We start from the raw sequence: 7,530 nt of genomic DNA, 5'->3' as shown, positions 1-7,530 counted from the left end.
GGAGGGCGGGGCCAGCCGGGGAGGAGGAGGGGCGGGGCCAGGCCAGGCAGGACAGAGACCCCCGAGCCCCTCCCGGCCGGCCTGCTCTCCGCCCCGCCCACACCTCGGCTCAGTTCAGCTCACCATGGCCCCGGAACCGCACCGACCCCAGACCGCCTTCCGGTCTGGTGGGCTCCAGCAGCCCACGGATTTTCCTCTCTGGAGCAGCCCCTTCCCTGTTCCCAGGCAACGACGATGACGGACAGTCATTTGCCGCTATTGTGGAAACGGAAATCGGGGGGCGGAGTTAAGGTAAGTAGTCAGCCAATGGAGATGCAGCCCAGGCGTCAGTGGGCGGGGCAGACTGGCGGCGTGGGCGGGGCCGGGCTGGGCTGCGGGGAGGAGCGGCTGGGAGGCCCCGTCCGGCTCCTGGTGGGCGGCGGCCGTTTTTTGGAATGGAGAATGGCTACGGATCTCGGAGAGGCTGAGCTGGGCCTGGAGCACCTGGGGAGGGTCGGGGCTGGAGCAGAGGAGCGAGATGTGGGGAAGAGGCTGAGCTGGAGGGTGCAAGGCAACCCGGGGCAGAAGAGTAGGCCCAGTGGAGGCACAGAAAGAAGACAGGCAGTGACCCAGCCGCAGGCCCTCTACTGCTGGGCCTCTGCGGCTGGACATCTCTCAGTGTCCGGGTAGCTCTCCTCTGACGCCCGATCCCACTGGTCCTCTGACCAGAGCCTCCCAACCCGAAACCTCAAGGCCGCCCCGCCTGCACCAGTTCTGGCTTCTTCTCTGTGTCGCCTTCCCCAGTTGGCCTGTCCACTAGCCTGTCCTTTGCCTGCATTCTTTCCTAACTACCATTTCTATCCAAGTGCATTTTTAAACATTTCTTCTGTATGAGAGAGAGAGAGAGCATGCACATGCCAGGGTCTCAGTGCCACCTCCCCTACCCCCAGCCAGCCTGGGATCATGGGCACCATTAGGGACAGCTCCCTATGTAAGTCAGTCTCACAGAGCACGGCATTGGAAACTCGTGACACCTTCCAGCCCCGGTGGCATTTAAACATGCATATGTCTGTCTGGTCTTGATAAATACACTCCCCTTAATCTACAAATGGCCTTCTTCAGCTAGTACCCACTCTCTCCCTTCACTCCAAATCGCTTCTTCAGCTAGTACCCACTCACTCCCTTCATTTCAAAACGTTTTTTAATTTTATTTATTTATTTATTTATTTTTGGAGAGGTTTTCGCTATAGGGCGCATGCGCTCGCCAGACAGAGAGAGATATAGAGACAGAAAACGAGAAATCACCCCCCAGGGGGGATGGTCACGCCGCAATCCCTTCTCCTCCATTCTCCTCTCAGGATCTCGGGCACGCACACACATGCGCCTGGCGTGAGTTTTAAGCCACCGGGTCTGGGACGCGAACCACAGTCGACTACGTGGGAGTCCAGCGACATAGCCATTACGCTAACTGCTGGTTCCCCACTCCAAAACGTTTTAAAACTGTCACCTGGACCAGCCTTGCAGCCTGGTGGTTGGGGAGCCAGATTTCACATGGCCAGCCATGATTCGAATGCCAGCCCCAGTGGCTTGAAAAACACACGAGATACCTGTGCACGCGTGCAGGCTTGGCTGACAGCAATGCCCGAGCCAGGGTCCCTCATGGAGCAGTCCGGCTGGGCACTGAGGACGATGTGTCAGGAGAAGCTGATCATGAGAGGAGCATGCCCCGAAGCCCAGCAGAGCTCTCTCTGCTGCACGCGAGGGCTCCTCCCACAGCTCACTCGGGAGGGTGTCACCCTCCGTCAAGGTTCCTGATGGCCAAGACACACTGGACTTTGCACATACAGACGAGGTCTCTGTTCACTGGCCCTCATATTTTCTTGTTGTGTAAATAAACCCTGTGTGTGCATTTTCAGTAACATCCAGGGCAAGTGTATTTCAGATGAAGAGGCAGTTTCCTACAGGCAAGGCGGACTAAGGGTAAGGGGTCAGGAGTGGCTTCTCAGGCACCAGCATTTGGGGATGGGGGAGCGGCTGGACAGAAAGGAGTATAATAGGAGAAGATGTTTTAAGTGGTGCCATTTGTAGGACCAGCAGGTGGCATAATGGTTATATCACTGGATTGGAACGTAATCATAGTTCGGTTCCTGGACCCGGCGGCTTAAACTCACACCGGGTATGTGTGCGTGCGTGTCCAAGATCCTGAGGGGAGAATGGAGAAGAGATTGCAGCATGGCCATCCCCCCCCCCGGGGGGGTTGATTTCTCACTTTCTGTCTCCCTGTCTCTGACTCTCCGGCAAGTGCATGCACCCTATAGCAAAAATATAGCAAAAATCTCTCTAAAAAAAACAAAATGAGTTTCCATTTGCCGTCTAAAGTGGTGCCGCCCTCATGGCCGTAACAGAAACCGTTTACGATCCCATTTGCTCACCTGCCGGAAAGCTTTTCTGTTTCTGTTTTTGTTTTTCTTTAATTGGGGAGATTTATATTCCTTGCAATTTTGCATATAAAGTGAGACTGATTTTCAAAATCCATCATGCTATCCGTATTAGTTACTGCCCCACTGGGAGTCCACGCACACGCTGGTTGCCCTCTTGGGGGCCAGCTTCTGGTTTTTATGCCGACTTTGGGGCCCGATCCCTCCTTGGCTTCCAGCATTCTGGCCAGGCTTGTCCTGCTCCCTGTGGGTGGCCTTGCTAGTGATGCCCCTGCCCTCTGCCGGGCTTCCCAAGTCTTACTATGACCCTGGCCACGAGGCACCTGCCGTGCTGGGCGTCTGCCCTCTTCCCACCGCTCCATGCTCCCTGCTGCCCATCTCTGGAAATGTGCAGGAAACCCGGGGTTTGGGCTGTGTGGACCTGCTTACAGATGAGCCCTAGGAAGTCTGCCACAAGCAGGAAGTTGAGACGCTTCCCTCCAGGGGAGGCGCTGCCCTCACCCCGTGGAACCTCCAGGAGCTGTGCTATGGTGGAGCCACACTGCTTGTGGAGCAGGGGAAGGGCCGTGTCCTCCCTACTGGATTTAAGTTCGTTTTCACTTACGTGTAAGTGGCCCGTGTGACTGGCAGTTACTGTCTTGCGCGAAGCACCCTGGACTACGGCATAATTTCAGAGTAGAAAATCAAACACAGATGTGCATCCCACCCACTTGAACGGCTGGAATTAAAAAAAAAAAAAAAAAACATTGGCAAGAAGGTGGAGAAACTGAAACCTCAGGCACTGCTGACAGCCATGGCGGAGAGCAGTCCGGCAGCCCCTCCGAAAGTTAGACGCAGCCACCACGTGCTCCCCTGTTCAATCTGTGGATATGCACCCCCCCAACCTCCGCTGTCCTCCCTGGATATGCACCCCCACTCCACTGTCCTCCCTGGGTATGCACCCCCACCTCCGCTGTCCTCCCCTGGGTATGCACCTCCACCTCCATTGTCCTCCCTGGGTATGCACCCCCCACCTCCACTGTCCTCCCTGGATATACACCCCCACTCCACTGTCCTCCCTGGGTATGCACCCCCACCTCCGCTGTCCTCCCCTGGGTATGCACCTCCACCTCCATTGTCCTCCCTGGGTATGCACCCCCACCTCTGCTGTTTGAACCCTACCTCCATTGTCCTCCCTGGGTATGCACCCGCACCTCCGCTGTTCTCTCCTGGGTATGCACTCCCACCTCCGCTGTTCTCCCCTGGGTATGCACCCCCACCTCTGCTGTTCAAACCCTGGGTATGCACCCCCCCCTCCATTGTCCTCCCTGGGTATGCACCCCCCACCTCCGCTGTTCTAACCCTGAGTATGCACCCTCACCTCCACTGTTCTCCCCTGAGTATGCACCCCCACCTCCACTGTTCTCCCCTGGGTATGCACCCCCACCTGAAAACAGACACCTGTGGGGCACAGGTATTTACAGCAGCCCTTCACAACAGCGGAGCTGAGAGAACAACCTCGACGACCTGGATGAATGGCGTGACCGAAGTGGCCCATCCCTGTGATGGAGTGTTATCTGGTAACAAAAGGGACGCGCGATGCAGATTACAGCGGATGGACCTCGGCAACACGTTGCTGAGAAACATGAAGGACCCAGCGCTATCGGACTCCATGTGTGAGAAACATCTAGAAAACGCAAACCTGTGAGGGCAGAAGGCAGATCAGGGTGTGGGGGCCGGGGGAGGGGAAGAGGAACAGGAACGGCAGTGATGGTTCGGGGTCTCCTTTCAGGCCGAGGACCATGGCTGGAACTAGACAGGTGCACGAATCGCTAACGTAGTAAACCTCACTGAGCTTCACACTTCAAAATGGCTACGCCTACGCCTTGTGAATGTCGCAGCGTTGTTAAAGCCTGGGTCTGGGCCAGCCAGAGGCGCGTATTAAGGCAGCTGGACCCCGCATGGCCAAGTGTGGTTCGAGCTGGGAAAGTACACCAGGCACGCGTGCGTGTGCCCAAGACCCCACGAGGATAATGGGAGGAGAAGGGGCTGCAGCATGGCCATCCCCTCTGGGGAATGATTTCTCACTTCTCTCTTGCTCAGCGTCTCTCTGTCTCTGTCTGTCTCTGGCATGCCCTATAGCAAAAAAAAAAAAAAACACTACCCACTTTGAATCTGAAGGTGGTAAAAGGGTCGAGGCTGCGAGAGCTGAGGGGAGTTGGGAAGAGATTGTTGGAGGGCTGACTTCCGTCCTCCGAGAGCGGGTGGATGTCTGCCTCATCTCAGGGGGGAAGGGGACATGAGTGGCCCTTCTCAGAGGGCTACGGCCCACACCTGTGTCGCTCGTAAGACAGCCGAGGGGTGGGGGTGGCAGAGCAGGGGCTGTGGTGGGAAGTGACTGCCCTGTCACTAAGAGGTGAGGGACCTGGGACAGGTGTGCACAGCAGCCTTGGGTCATTGCAGGAGGGGACACTCCACAGGGCCCCAGGAGTCCAGCGGTGAGAGGCTGTGGCCCTCTCAGAGTAACTCAGGAGCCACCTGCCGGGAAGTGGCAGAAGGCCCAGCAGAGGGGTCTCTGAGGAACACACAAGAGTGGCCCCGAGCCCGAGCCAGCAGACGGCCGGACTAGAGCAGCACCCAAACCATGCACGCCTCGCCTGCCCCGGCAGAAGGGACGGAGCCTGCAGCCGCGAGGGAAGCAAGGAGTGGGAGAGGTGGGGCACATCCTGGCTACCGGGTGGCCTCGTGTCACCAAGGGTCCCACGGGGGGAGGCAGAGGGTCAGCACTATCAGGCTCCTGGCTCAGTGGAGGGAGGAGCCCCGGGATCTAGAAGGGCAGGAGTTTCCCCAGAACCTCCACGGAAGGCTTCCCTGCAGACCTCACTCCTGCTTCCGAGCGGGAGGACTAAGGACAACGGCATGGTGTCTTTAGTCACCGCATTTACCACCAGCATTTGACGTGGGGGACAGCTGGGCAGAGGGGACTAAAGGGGAAAGCAGACAGGTGATTCGTTTCAGAGCAATCGGAAACTAAAGCGCCCCACACGAGGCCAGGAAAAGCTTGGCCCAGAACCTCCCCCTCCCGCCTTCTGCTGGAGCCTGGAGGTCAGGCAGCCAGACACAGCAAACAGAGACAGCGCCCAGCTCGTTCAAATTTCAGATACACAAGGAATCATTTTTAAGCATAAATAGGCCCAAATATTGCATAAGGAGTAATTATACTAAGAAAAAGTATTCATTGTTTATCCAAAATTCAGATTTAACCAGGCATCTTGCTGTCATCTGGCAAGAGGAGTTGAAAACAGCAGCTGGAGGGAGGGGGCGGGAGAGAAGAGCCACACCCCCTGCTGTCCACAGGCGGCCACGTGGGGACGGGGAAGGACCTGGTTTTAAATAAAAGCCCATGTTTCATTATCTGGGATGGAATATTTTGAATTAAGGAGTGGAGATTGCCTTTTATCTAAACTGGTGCCAGGACCCGTTTCCTAAGGGTGGGCAGAAGACGAAGGAAAGGTCTGGGCTTTCCACAGGGAGACAAGAGGAACAGGGGTGCCCTGTCCCCCATCACCTCTGAGCAGGCCTGAGGGCGAGGAAGCCGAGTGCACCCAGGCATGGATCTCTAGCCCGGTAAAGGTCGAAGAGCCGTCGCCAGGACTGGCATTGCCCACCCCCACACTAGGGGCCGCCGAGGGCAGGGATCAGGCCCCCTCCATTTCCCAAGCCCAATCCATCCGGGCTGCCTGCGTTGCTGGTCGGGGAGCGCAGCCACAGCTAGTGCCCACCAGGTGGCGCTCCAGGTCCCTGCAAGATAACTCGCCAAGCCCATGATTTCCATCTAAAATATTACTTTTGAAGAGTTTTAGATTTACACGAATACTGGGCATAAAGAGCTCCTGTGTAACCCACACCCTGTCTCACTGATTATTAATTGTTTTTGGAGAGGTTTTCGCTATAGGGCGTGTGCGCTCGCCAGACAGACAGAAAGCGAGAAATCACCCCCCAGGGGGGATGGTCACGCCGCAGTCCCTTCTCCTCCATTCTCCTCTCGGGATCCTGGGAACGCACATGTGCCTGGCATGAGTTTAAGCCACCGGGTCCGGGACGCGAACCACAGTCAAATACATGGGAGTCTAGCGACATAGTCATTCCACCAACTGCTGGTCTCAAGCTGCATTTTACTTTTGTAAACTAGTTTCTGTCTCCTTGACCCATCAACACATTCAGTCAGGTCATTCGAGGGCTAGAAGCAGGCGGACAAGGTTGCTGGCCACATGGTGCAAGAGTGGACACTACAGCCCGGGGGCAGGGCCCAGCGGTCCAGGCTAACTGTGCAAGGCAGTTTGAGGCTCCTGTCCTTCCCACCTTTCGAACTGTGGGAGTGAAAGGGCACCAGAGAGAAGCAGGAGAGAGGAGGGGCATACCTCCCTGTCGGGACCGCCGGTGCAGGGCCCTGGACAGCAGGACACTGCGTGCCTGGCCTCGCCCGGCTGCGGTGCGGGTGTGAACGACAGCAGCGCTGGGCATAGCAGTGACGATGCTCTACGCGGTGCTGAAGACACTAGGAAGGCTCGGGTTCGTGTCCACACTGGGCACACACGCTGGTAGTCCTGGTTCGGATACGTGTCCACACTGGGCATGCACACCAGCGGCCCTAGCTCAGGTCCTGGCTGGCTGAGGCTGCGGGCCGATTTTGGCATGAAGACCTTGGTGGGGATGTCTGTCTGTCTGTCCATCTCACTCTCTCATAGAAGAAATAAACTTAAAAGAAAAGGCGGCTGGACAGAAGGACAGCTGGCTGCTTTCTCTCCCTCTGTCCACACCAGTTCCGTCCCCTGGTCTCCTACTCAACCCCGATCCCCACCCCTGTGGCTGTCCTCCCAGTGAGGACAGACCCCTCCCTCGGGCTCCCCACCATCCAGTCCAGGCCTGGTCATCCCCACCACACCGATTTCCTGGCTCGAAGCCCGCATATGAGCCTCTGCATTCAGCCTGGAATGTCCCCACTATCTTCCCTCCCTCACAGTTCAGGCCCCAACTCATCTCAAGGGCCCTTCTGGCCACCTCCACCCACCCCTCAGATGCACAGCCCGTATGGAGCCCTGGAAACCGAGGCCTGGCTGAGAGGAAGACAGCA

At 57.2% G+C, this 7,530-nt stretch overlaps 1 protein-coding gene across 1 annotated transcript in view; it reads right to left on the bottom strand.

The window, feature by feature from the left end:
• MEAK7 (MTOR associated protein MEAK7) overlaps window positions 1-1,713 on the bottom strand; it is a gene marked incomplete in the record, with an annotated part of 17,457 nt that extends 15,744 nt beyond the window's left edge. The window contains 1 exon segment of the mRNA XM_027773482.1: window positions 1,587-1,713.
• Window positions 1,714-7,530: the final 5,817 nt, after the last annotated feature.

The sequence above is a fragment of the Tupaia chinensis genome, unplaced genomic scaffold, assembly GCF_000334495.1.
Source record: "Tupaia chinensis unplaced genomic scaffold, TupChi_1.0 Scaffold000355_1, whole genome shotgun sequence".
In the NCBI taxonomy this organism is placed as follows: Eukaryota; Metazoa; Chordata; class Mammalia; order Scandentia; family Tupaiidae; genus Tupaia; species Tupaia belangeri.
The sequence above is the reverse complement of the archived record's forward strand: the minus strand, read 5'-3'. Positions and strand labels throughout refer to the sequence as shown.